Source organism: Lagopus muta, chromosome 3 (genome assembly GCF_023343835.1).
Source record: "Lagopus muta isolate bLagMut1 chromosome 3, bLagMut1 primary, whole genome shotgun sequence".
Taxonomy (NCBI): Eukaryota; Metazoa; Chordata; class Aves; order Galliformes; family Phasianidae; genus Lagopus; species Lagopus muta.
This window is the reverse complement of record NC_064435.1, coordinates 32,140,171-32,153,066: the sequence shown is the minus strand read 5'-3', so window position 1 is coordinate 32,153,066 and position 12,896 is coordinate 32,140,171. Positions and strand designations below refer to the sequence as shown.

Sequence of the window (12,896 nt, the reverse complement as noted above, 5' to 3'; positions counted from 1 at the left end):
TCTCTGTAACAGATCAAAATGTTAATAATGATACAAATGCAGGAACCTGAATATGTCTTAGAGAAAGCAGCAATCATCATCAGGCAATCAGTGAATTATTGCAGATAAATACTTCTAATCAGTACATACTTCCTTATCCAATGTAGCTTTCACGTAAGCCTCCACCTCTGAAGCAATTTCATCATCTGCTGCTTACAGTCATTAAAAGTGTGTGTGGCTTCCTAAAGCCTTCCAACCACTTGGTTGCAACAAAAATAATTACTACTTTAAAAGCAATCACTTTTTTCCTTAGGACTGACACGTTGTTTACTTACAGCCTTCCCATTTATTCCCTGGGGGTCTTCCATTGAAGATTTCTTCTTCCCAATTACATATGGGCTATTAGTTACAGTGGGGTTCAAACACTCCTAGTACACACACACCTGTGGAGAAGACAGTACCACAGAGCTGTATTAATCTGTTGGCACAGAATTAAGAGCTGATGTCTCCATCTGCAAGTTTCCATTAACAATCACACATTCACAGGTAGGGAACAGCTATCTTCAGCGAATCAAATTAATCTGTAGAATAAATATATGCTTCAGCTGTTTATTGCGGACCCACAGGAGCCAGAAGCAAGCAGCTAGAGCCCTGCTGCACTCGCTGTCAGCAGACAAATAAAGGCAGCCAGGAACTCCTCCACGGCTGTTATTTCTGTGCCAACAACACACGAAGGCTCTCTTCCCCCCCTTTCTCATGAAGTTCGGCTTCTCCCTGATATCTATCAATGTCAACTGTACTATAATACTAAGAGGAAATAATAACAAAGAAGTATGATTCTAGATTGAGCCCAGATAAAAGAGAAAATCTGCAACGTTTTCAAAATGTTGCCCTCAAGCTAAGGATATTATACTAAATCTCTTTGAGTTTACATTAGGTCATAGTTCTGGCCCCTATAAATCATAAATATGGGATGCTTTGTGTTCCCTCACCTTTGGAAACCATGTTCTTTGATGTCAGAAATAACAGCAAAGCACTGAGGTGAATTAATGAAGGCTCATCCCCCCCACAGTAGACATCAGCTTATAACGCCGCTTTCTTACAGAGACAGTTTTCTTTACAACACACGTGGTGACATTCTTAGAATTCGAAACTGATTGTTTATATAACTGAACCAAGCCAACTAATACATCCATTAAAAGAAAATGGTGTCTTTTAAATAGACATGGAGTAAGTGTAGTCTGCTAAATGATGATAAAAATGTAAAACTGAATTTTTAGAAGCATATCTATCTCACTGTGTCTCATACTCAGAGATGTGACTAGCGCTTTGCTCATCTGTGATGAGAGAAGATCCATCAGCCTGCAGATATTCAATTTCTCCTAATTATCCCCTGCATTTTAAAAATATATGTACGTTTCAGGATCCAAAATCTTATTTCTATCTAAATGGTACTTTGGCAAGAAAGGAAACTCCCTTCAAGTTCAGTGCTTCTGTGCATAACAAATCCATACTAGGCACTACTTATTGCAGAAATTTGGCTACTTTTATAAAATTTCAACATTAAGAAAGTGTTAACAGGTCCAATCCACACCCTAAGGAAGATGCTAATATGAAACATGTTTCTGTGGTGCGTCCACTCCCCTGCTTCTAGTTTCAAATTGAGAGACTAATCCAGTCCTGCTCCTGCTGAGAACAATGGCAATCTGAAATACTTTTCTGAGATTGGGGTTTGGTGCTCACATTTGCTCTGACAGGTTTTAAAAAAGGCTTTTAAAAGTGACAATTTAATCGAGGGGGGGAAGAAGAATTTATTTTAACTTAAAAAACAAATAGCAAAAAGCAGAAGAAAACAGATCTCTAACAATGCCCCGCTCCTAAGCAATGACTGACATCTGTTTCAAAAACTCCTTTATTGCAAAATTCAATAAATGGAAAAACCGCACAAGCTGAAAGTCTGCCATTTCAGCGAGAGAATAAAATGGAGCCTTTTCTAATGGAAAAATATTCAGAAGTCAATTGATGTAATGCTGGTATGTGGATGACCTGACAGATTCTCAGACCAGCAGTGCTCTCTTTACTAATGGAAAGGAAACTTTACCAAGACTGGTAATCGTCTACGTTTAAAATGCACTTCTATTAAAGTCCATAAGGAAAAAGCATATACGTTTTAGTGTGTACTGTAGTCCAAGTGTAATTAAGCAACCAAACTTGCAGAAGCTGCTGCAGGAAACATAGCCTCTCTCCAGGAGAAGTTCCTATGACACATCAGCGTCAAAAGAGCTCATGGTTGCTTATTCTGCTCTGGCATATTCTACTATACATTACAAAGGAGACTTAAGAAACGGTCCTATACGTACCCTCCCCATTTTAGGGGCAACAACTTGTCTTCTTCGGCAAACACTATGACCGCTGGCAGCAGAATCAAACTAGCAGTAACGTGTGGGCTCAGAAGTTAATGCAGAACAGCTGATCTTCAATGTAATTAAGTCATTTTAATTTAAAGGATTCAACTTTTAAACTTAAACTTGGTTACTCTTATTATGATTGTCATTTGGGGTTATTTTTAACTTTTCGTAAAGCTTTATGAAAACTAATTAAATTCCCCTGAGTTGTTAATGTGTCAAAAATTACATCTAAATTACATAGAGTATCTATTACAGAGAAGTTGTTATATGCAAAATGTGCCATCCAATATGAGGGAAAATACATTAAATTATAGAGAAAGACAAGATCTAAATCGAGGGGAAGTCATGAAAGCGTATATCCCCTTTTATTTTTCTCGACTACTTTTGAAGTCATTTGCTTGGTTAAATATTATTACTAAATACATGATGGTAGCAGTTGGAATCCAACCAGATAGCGAAACCCTAGCACAGCAGGCAGGATAAGTGACAGCCCCCTCCTCCAGGCAGCTCTTCCTATTTCCAAGGGAATGAGAACACAGAGAGCAGAGGAGCTGCCTGCTGCACCCCCGCCCGCAGACCTCAGGACACACTGAGATCACCTCCGAGGACCAGGCAGTGCTGGTGGAGGGTGATGTCTTACAGAGAGGTCATTAAATACAAGGCTTTTACCAAAAAGTATCTGGTCACAGCTGACTCCCAGCACTTACCAACACGGATGTTTATGACGCTGAACATGATTTCTTATGCTTGCTGAGCTGTTCTCCATAAAAGCTTAGCATTCCCATTGCAATCCCTATCCTGCCACAAACACAAGCATCTCAGAGCTGTCCCAGGGCTGCCGTAACGTACATGCAGCTGCACTGCACCTCTGCTGAAACTGTGACCACAAGCAGCAGGGACACAACCACAACCTGTGCTACCTGCTGATTCCTCATCACCCAGAACATCTGAAGGAGAAAGGATTTGACTTTTTCCCCTGTTCCTGTGCTAGTGGTGGGGCTGCCCGGACGCAGATGTCCCATCTAACCACACCACTGCGAAGTCTCCAAGATGAGATCACTTTCAGTCTCAGCACTGGATACCACTTTGCTTTTCCTTTTTTCTTTTTTTTTTAAATTGACACACTGATCATGCATTCTTTTAAACTAGAACTACTTTCTAATAATGCCTTGATAAAAATCTGTCCCCCAACCGTACTCATCTGCTGAGAGAAAACAATAAAATAAAAGCCACACATGCTTTATCATCAGGTATCGAGAAAGAGAAAGAAGTTTTGAGTCTGGGTGAAATGGTCTTTTTTTACCATCTTGCCTGTATTGTTTTATGGCTATTGTTAGGGAAGTTGGTGGTTTTGATTGTAGGTGCTATATTTGGGAAGTTTCCTTTTTAGCACTTGGTAAAGGAGCACAATATTCACTTCATTCCCAGGTAGGTCTCTCGCCCCCGCTTCCTTCTAAGGTGTTAAATTTGGCAGATATCCTGCATAGCATTTAGAAAACAATTACTTCCAAATGCTAGGAAAGAAACTTGCCAAGTCTAACAGCCAAAAAAAAACCCAGAAAAAGAAGAAAAAGAGAAAGGAAGTAAGAAGGAAAAGGGAAAGATATTAAAAAAAAACAACAACAAAAACCAACAACGAAATTTAGTAAGGACCTTTCTGCAGCTTTATAAACAATCAAATCCAGTGCTCGGACTGAAGACCACCTCTGATTCAGCCTGGAACTCCTGCGGATGCAATACGGCATCCTCCCTCCCAGCACGCCTTGGGGACAGGGAGGTGCCCAGATGTGCAGGACCTTACATGCACATCTGCAGGAAGACACCCCACACCGTCTGCAATGCTGATGCTAACTTCAGCGCAGAGCCTGGGCCAGTGACGGAGCTCTCTGGGGACACACGGCCTGCAGACACCTCACCCTGCCACAGCATGCAAGGTAGGTTACTGCTTCTGCGTGCCGTACCCTTTCCAATGCACCTTTTTTCCAATAGCAGTGGCCAGAAATAAATGGGGCATCAGGACTTGTGGAATCGGCAAACTTGCAGTTTAAGTTTGCAGGAAGAGTGCTGAAAAAAAAATCAGTTTTATTGGTTTATTAGCAAGCTTTCTGTTCTAAATGAAAAATAAAGGATCCCAGTGTCCCTGGCACACATGTGTAAAATTCACAGAATCATAGAATTGATTGTAGAATGGACCCGGTTGCAAAGGATCATCTAGTTTCAACCCCCTGCTATGTGCATTCACAGAATTCACATTAGTGATTCTCATTGTGAAGTTTAGGTCAGCACCAAAGCAATCTCACTCTTTGTAGATCGGTACTATAAATTAAACATCTAGATTTTTTTGTCTACCTGGATGAATCACTTACAAGTTTAAAATAAAGAGAATGAAAATTGCTTAAAAACTAAAATTATGATGTCTCCTTAATATCTCAAACCTCACTGAAAACTAACATTTCTCCTGAAGACACACGAATGAGGTGTCATCAACTTACAGAGAAAGCTCCTGGTTCTGGGCCAGGTTAACAGTCGGAGGAGAGATGAGAGCACAAGGAAGAAAGAGAAAAGGGAAAGAAGAATGATAAAAACAAAAAATACAGCCCAGGCAAATGATACTAGTGACAGCCTGGAAAATTGATCTGTGCTACTTTTCACATCCTACTTACATTTATAAAATGACTACAGCACAGTAGTCTAAGTGTTTGTTGAAAATATTTGACAATAGATTTTGTGTCACATTTGTCCCACATCACAGAATGTTTTAGGTTGGAAGGGACTACTCAGGATATCTAATCCAACTCCCTACTTCTAGTAGGGTCACCTACAGCACATTGCCCAGGATCTCATCCAGATAGAGTTTGAGTATCTCCATAGAAGGAGACCTCACAACCTCTCTCGGCAGCCTGTTCCAGTGCTCCATCACCTCACAGAGGAAGTGAAGAAGTTCAAGTCTAACAAGAAAAACTGGGCAATGAGAAAACAAGGACAACGATATTGGTTCAGTCCAACAATCCTTCTAGTCACATCTGCAATAACAGCCATAAATGAGCGCAGAAGAGCCATTTCCCCAATATTTTCCCAGCCTCTTGCTAGTTGAGGACTTCCTGAGTGCCTGATACCCTCAACAGAGCTCACAAATAGTTGTTCATCTTCTTCTTGAACTCATGCAAACTTTTTGGATTCCTAACAAATTTGAACATTCATTTTTGGGAGGACAGAAGCAATACTGAGCACTGAACTTATTTTCTTGGAATTATCTTTGATGCTCAGATCTCATTTCTGAATGGTGAAGATCAGCTTAGTACCCATCACTAGCCACGCACAGCTGTAATTGTTTTGCCCAAGGTCTAGCAGTTCACATTTATCTACAAGGAATTTTATTCATCTTTCTATTATTTAGTTGGCTTGTCTCATAAGGTCCTTGCACAGTTCTTCACAGTCTGCCCTCACTGCTATTCGGCTCATTCTCTGCGTCATTTATGAATAATTTGCTAATTTAAATCGCTAACCTGAAATATCTTCCATTCAAGCGGAAACCACCTAGGAAAATGATTGTGCAGAGTTGTTCCAATGAAGCTATTTGAAGAAAGTGAGGTTAGAATAATGGAAAATTCCTAGAAGAAAATCCTTCTATTGCAGAAGAAATAAGCAGACAGGAGATGTTGGCATGCTTATCAAAGAAGGAGATTCTGCTGACTGCTAATTTCAGTAAGCTCAGAAGAGCTCTCCAGTCTCCTAAAGTGGAAGGGACTCGGTCACATACAAAGAAACTGCTCCTGAGGAGGAGAAAATAAGCTGACAAAGGAGTTAGCATAACTGTGAGAGAGAGGGGCAAAACGAGGGGCAAAACTCCAAAAGTGAGGTTATTATTTTACCATTATAATTACGAGTTCAAAAACTCGAACACAGCTGCTTCAGAAAACATCTTGATAATGTTTTTGTGCTGCTTGCTTCATCTGCCGTGTCTGGGAATGGTTTAAATTGCCAGGGGGAATGAGGCCCTGGTGAGAACGCGCATCGGGTATCAGAAGCGGTGCCAGCGACGGCAGGACGGCCTCGTGCATCTCCCTGGAAGAGGCACCAAACAGGCAGGCTGTGTTAGGAAGTTCTACAAAGAGCCAAAGTGAGAGACACACACATATATAATTTTAAAGCAATAATGTTATTCTAAAAGCAGAGCTCTCCAAACATAGCAAAAGATCATATTTTTTCATTGAATACTAAATACACATGAAAGTCAAACTGTAAAACAATGTTAAAATTATACTGGCAACTTGCTTGCCAGACTTCTTTTTTTAATAACTTACAAAATTAATACGATGTTTAAACTACGCAGTGGGATCAACTTTATTTGTATCTGAAATGTAGTTTGAGACCGTTCAGCAAAGAAACGCGTTACCAGTTTAGAGTGGGAAATAAAGAATATTTTTAAGGTGAAAAAATTAATAAAATCACCATTTACAACCCAAATTCTGCGCCTCAAACTAACATTAACTAGCTTTGTTCTGAGCATCCCGTGGGATCTTCTCAAGAAGTGGCAAGGACCCCCACTTTCCTTGGATTTTTCAATGTGTTAGTAGCAAACAGAACAAAAAGAGAATGTGATAGCCAACTCCTTTGCTTGTGAGTTTTTTGAACAGTAAATCCATTTTCGGTTTTTTATGTGCCAGATGTACTGAAAAAGGCCTGAGGATCCACACAGATTAACACTGACTATTAGATGAAACGTCATAGTTAATAAAGAATATGAAATACATATATAATAAATCTTGAGCTATGAACCACAATGTGCAACAGGAATACCTGCCTAGCTCAGGAATGAAGCACAAGATGCTTTACATGCAAAGCTTATGTGTGGTTCTGTACAGCATTTCTAATGAGTAATATTATATATGTGCTCTATGAAGCCTTTCCACACCTATTGTAAATTTAGATTAAAGGTAGAGCGTTGCTTATTATTTTACATGGGCTTTTAAAATACTTGTAAAATACATGTAGTCCATAAAAATGTGTGGCCTAACAACAAACAACTGCTCTGCTTCTGCACAATTCAGTGCAAACAAGTAAGGGTTTGTTAATTATAGGTAATACAAGTCAGATGTAAACATTGTGAGGCTTACATAAAACAATTAAATTTAATTTTCCTCTTGTTGAAATAGTGTTTTATTTTCATCAGGTTTTTTTTTAAAACTTCTATTCATTTCTTCAAATAAATCAGATTAATTTGGTTTGAAATTCCAATAACCTATGCTAAAGCCCAAGCCTCCACCGTTCTAGTGAAAGCATTTAAGCAGGAAACACTATCAGAATTAATTTCAGCAGTGAAGCCACAGTACAAAAAATAGAAAAGCAGAAAAATATGCCCAAATAGAATGGCTTATAGAAAGCAGGTGTAAGTGGGCCTTGCTGGTTCTGGAAAGCTAACACTCAACTGGAGAACACACAGTGAGTGGTCCTGCCCCTGTCACTGCATCCTTTTCTGCAGGGGTGGGTACCCAATGGTATGTTAGAGCCAGATTGGAGCCAGATGGTCACAGGACTCACACGGACCATAGGCGCATGTATGTGGCATGGAGCCTGGGCTTCCCAGTCTGGTGACAGCCCTGCTGCTCCCATGGATCAGCATAGCAACTCAGTGTCCCTCCCAGACCAGACATCAGCTGAGGCTCAGCTGAATGTGAGTATCATGGCCTTCCTCATATTTACATGAGTAAGACTAAAGATGCTGCTTTCTTACTTACCCACCTACATGTTCTGCATGATGGGAAACGTCCCCTGTCTCTCCAGGTCAAACAAAATGTTCACTGATAAATTACAACTTTCACATATTGCCAGAAGCATCTTATTTGCAACCTGTATATCAGATCAAATGCCAGAATTTCTGCTTTCCAACTAAAAAAACCTTCACTCATCATCATGCAGTAAAGTTCTCACTTTACTTGCAGAAGGTGTGAGTTTCACTAGCGGGTAGAAGAAGTCTATTTTCCCAATTTGGACACATCTATGAGATCTCTTTCAATCTCTGTTAAAGTCCCACTGAAAGTGTATGACCAGCTCTAAGCCCATGAAAACCAGGAGGCTGTATCACTGAACTGTCAAAGTTGCCAACGTGAGGTCCAGTTGGACATTTAAAGCACATCATGAGGTTAAGCATCTAGAGTCATTTCCACCCATTTCTTTATTTGCACCACGAGCAAATAAAATGAATGACATCAAGCACGCAGCTGTACCTTCAGCCACCTAAATACTTTGGAAACCTGACCCATGGTGACCAGAGATATCAAGAGCCTACTAACTGTAAGTTAACTTCAAACCACGTGTGATGTTGTATTTACCTACCAGCGATGCCAGTTTCTTTTCCAATTCCTCTGCTACATCCTTTGCCTCTCACCTCTCCACAGGTGACCATGGGCCCCACTCCGTCCCCTGTGCGGCTCCTTGTCCCTGCCACAGGGCCAGAAGCAGAAGGCACTGCCCGTGGGATGTCACCACCCATGCTGGGCATGGGGCGGAGGTTCCGATCAGAACCTCTGCGCCAGCCCACAGTCACTTCTTACGAAACTGAAAGCTCACTAATCAGTCTTCACCAGATTTGAACGATTGGTGTGAATATTAAGGGGGAAGAGAAAGCCATTATTGTGAGACCGCCTGTAGGACTCCCATTTCACTCTGAAACAATGCTAAAAAAATGTTTGTAAACGACGGTTTGTTCAACTTTGTCATATTTCTTGCTTAACAGATAATATTCTGTTCCTCTATTTCTGCCAAACTGTTTCCATGAAAATGAATTCAGTAACTCAGCATTTTTAACATCATAAAAACTGAAAACTTAAGGCTTAGAAACCATGGTAAATATGTTCTGCTCTCAGAACTACACAAAGATGCATTATGTGCTTCTGGTGAGCAAAAATATACCAAGTTCAGCCAAACAGCAGCATTCAGTTTCCATTCTCCACGTTTCAAAACTGTATTGGCTAATGGGAGTAGCTTCTACAGACTTATATGAAAAATAGAACAAAAAAAAAAAAACAAACAAAGAACACAGCTGAAGTTGCTTAAGCCATTAAGCTGACCCGGACACGTCCTTTATCAAAAGCCACACTTCTTACCAGTTCGCTTATCCAAATGCCCTTGCAAACTTATTCACTGTCACAGTTAGAATAAAACTGTAGTAAAGTTGTGCTGGCTGCAGTAACACCAAGCATGAAAAAACACAGAATCATAGAATGGCCTGGGTTGAAAATGACTACAATGATCATCTAGATTCAACCCCCCTGCCAAGAGCAGGGTCACCAACAACTAGACCAGGCTGCCCAGAGCCACATCCAGCCTGGATGAGGCAGACATCAGATAGTTTTCATAGCTATAGTATTATTTTCATAATTTGCTATAAAATACGAGTTGATGTTACATTTATCCAATAATGTTACAAATAAATTGCAGTAAGTATTTCAGACTAAAGGAAAAAGTAAAGAATGTACCGTGTTAAGGTCCTGAACACAGTGCTTCTCTTTCCTTTGAGAACCACATAACCTAGAAGTTAAAAGCAATAAATTCATTCACATGACATCACACAGTCCTTCTCAACGTGAGGATGATAAAAATCTCAAGCCTCAGTAATTGTAAGCGAGAAACTTCAGGAATGAGGCCAGCTGCCCTAAGTGGCAGTAGGTGTGACTTGCTATGGAAACAGCATGGGAAGGACAGAGAAACAACCTGGAGCTGGAAAGGCTTTAAAAAGAGTACAAAGTACCCAGCTGTGGCCTCCTTGATTTTAAGGACTTTACACACAGTTTCCTTTCTTGTAATTACAAAGGGCTTCCTCCCAGCTCACTGTGTTATACAGGGAGCTGTGGACATGCACACCCACCTCACCAGCCAGGAGCTCACCATAGTGACTTTTCCAGGCTGGTGGCATGGGGCAGCCTTCAGCCTTCACTGCCCATGCAGGAGATTGTCCTACATGCCATAGGATGGCTCAAGAGCTCACTCACACCATCAGATCTGGTCACACCTCGGTCTAAAGCCCTTTCCGTTCTGAGGCAAGATATCTTGTCCTGATTCACAGAAACTGAAGGTAAACTTCTTGCTAAAGTTCCCATGGTCATGAAGTGGGGTTAGCACTTGGAGACAGTGAGAAGGGATACTGTGCCACAAAGAGGTTAAAAAATATGAAATAGCACTAAAAGCATGCAGACATTTGAGAAATCAGTGTTATGTGATGATTGCTGTTTCCGAATGCACACCAGAAAATGAAGAGTAGAAAAGAAAGGAAGGAAAACTCAAGCCTCTTAATCTTTCTTTATCTCTTAATTTTATACCTCTCCCTCTCTCTAAATCTAGAAGAAAAGTTTATTATGAGCAATGACATTATGGATACTCTACCTAAATCATGGAATGAAAGACACAGAGAAATAGCAGAGGACACAGGAGGCCCCCAGCTTACAGCTGACCCGAAGAACTCTTCCAGTGACCTCCAAAGATGTACAAACTCTGATGCTGAGGAGCCTTCCCCTTACCTTGCACACAGTGATGGGAGTTGCAAGACAGAGCCTTCCAACAAGCCACCTCCTATTTATTCCTAAACTTTTCATGACTCAGTTTACATGCAGATAATGAAGTAAATCAGAAGTGAAACATCGAGCCTGGAATAAATAACACAGCTGATGGGAACCAGTGATTTGGTCTATGCTTCCAAGACTTGTAAACATTGCTATTGATGCTATTATGCATTCTGCAAGAGGGTATTGCATGGGAGCTGAAGATTGCTGAACCATTCATCAAGAGTAATCTGTACTTTTTCCAAGTTTGTTCAAGCGCACAAAGAGTTTTGTGTTTTACCTTACACTGAAATTTATGGTAGGACAAGATGTATGGTCTGGGGGTATCCAGAGCAGCTTTCAGAAGGCAGCTGCCCCTATGAGCTGCAGCCCTCATGTAGGGGCATTTCCACATACATTGCCCTCCTGCCCCATGTTTTCTGCTGCAGACAGCCTACCTGCTCCTTGGCTGCTCTGTGATCCTATAGCTACACTCATTATGGTTCATGCTTACACAGCCTTTGGCAGAGAACAAACAGCTCTAATCTGGAAGTTGTTTCGTAGGGACTTTCCACACACCACATTCTCTTTTTAGAAAGAGAGGAGAATTATACTTCTCATGGCGCTGAATGACTGATTGCTCTCCTTACAGCCTTAGTTTTGTTTTATAAAAAGACTATGGAAAGTGTGAGCATTCCAAGGCAGCGACTGTCCAGTGCTGCTACTTCTAATGCATTTTGCTAATGCATATGTAATCACGAAAGTGTTTTGCAGCTCAAAGTCAATGCGAACGACTCGCAACACCACGTTCCTTAGAGCCTAAAAGAAAACCGCCTTAACGATATGTTTTAATAATTAAAGAAAACTTTGTGATAGAAGGAGTGTATAGGATAGTAGGATTTAAAGAACACGGCTTTTGCGTCAGAAAATAATCTGGGCTCCAAACAGCGATCGCCTCGCAACCAGCCCCATCCTCGGAAAAGCTCAGGTGTGCGGGTCAGCGGGTCGGACGGGCGGACGCCTGCTATGCGCCCAGCCCCGCTGCCTCGTTCGGAGGGAGAGGAGCCGAGAGGATGCTCCTCGCAGCCTTCCTTCTCCGGCCCACCTGGAGGCGGGCGGCGGCGCCGGGGCCGTGCCGGGATACCTCGGCAGCTCCGAGCCGATCCCCCGAGCCCCGACACCCCCCCGCGCCCTCCCGCGGCCGCCCCTCCCCGCCGCGCTGCGCACCCGCGGAGCCGCCGCCTCTCGCCCGCACCTGAGGGCGGGCAGCGCCGGGCCCCGGCTCGACGCGGCGCGGTTCTCACTTACTCCGCGGGGCCTCCGTGGCGGCGGCGCGGGCCCGGCGGTGCCCCGGGCGCGGCGGTGAGTAGCGAGGAGGCGCGCTGGGCGGGCGGGGAGGGGTTTGGGGGAGGCGGCGGTGGGGAAACTTCCCCGAGCGGAGCGGAGCGCAGAGCAGCGCAGCGCAGCGCAGAGCAGCTCGGTCGCCCGCCTCCTCTCCTCCTCCCGCCGCCGCCGCCTCGCCCGGCGGCAGCACCGCGCCTGCCCGGCTGCCTGCGGCTCGTCCGGCGCACCCAGAGCGCCGCGCGCCTGGCCGCGCTTTTTGTTATTATTTGATTTTTTATTTTTAAAAGGGACGTGAGGGTTTTTCTGTTTGTTTTGGTTTGGTTTTTTTGTGGGTTTTTTTGTTTGTTTGTTTGTGTTTTTTGAGGAGGGGGAGGATAGGCACGAAAAGATCTCGGCTTCCTGCAGTGTTCAGCAGGGGAAAAAAGGGCTCCTTGGCCAACCTGGGCAATCCAACTGTGCCCAGCACAGTTGTGTCCAGCAGGGAGAGAGGAGTTGGAGGGGAGCTGCGCGGTGCTGCGTGCCCCACCTAACCCGGGGATCTCGCGTTAGGTCTGAATTGAGCGCATCGTCATCCTTTCCTCTTTACCTGTAAGGGGAGAAAAGCATGGCTCTGGGGTGTCGTGTCATG

The 12,896-nt window shown here is 42.9% G+C and overlaps 1 protein-coding gene across 5 annotated transcripts in view; it reads right to left on the bottom strand.

Annotated features, from left to right (window-relative positions):
* The window catches only part of EYA1 (EYA transcriptional coactivator and phosphatase 1), a 158,244-nt gene extending 145,953 nt beyond the window's left edge, over nucleotides 1–12,291 (bottom strand). For 2 of the 5 annotated variants that reach the window (XM_048938936.1, XM_048938939.1), the window contains exon 1: nucleotides 12,233–12,291. The gene's annotated coding sequence lies outside the window, so the exon portion shown is untranslated. The remainder of the gene's footprint in view (nucleotides 1–12,232) is intronic. The other 3 variants (XM_048938938.1, XM_048938940.1, XM_048938937.1) reach the window with 2 other exon arrangements.
* Nucleotides 12,292–12,896: the final 605 nt, after the last annotated feature.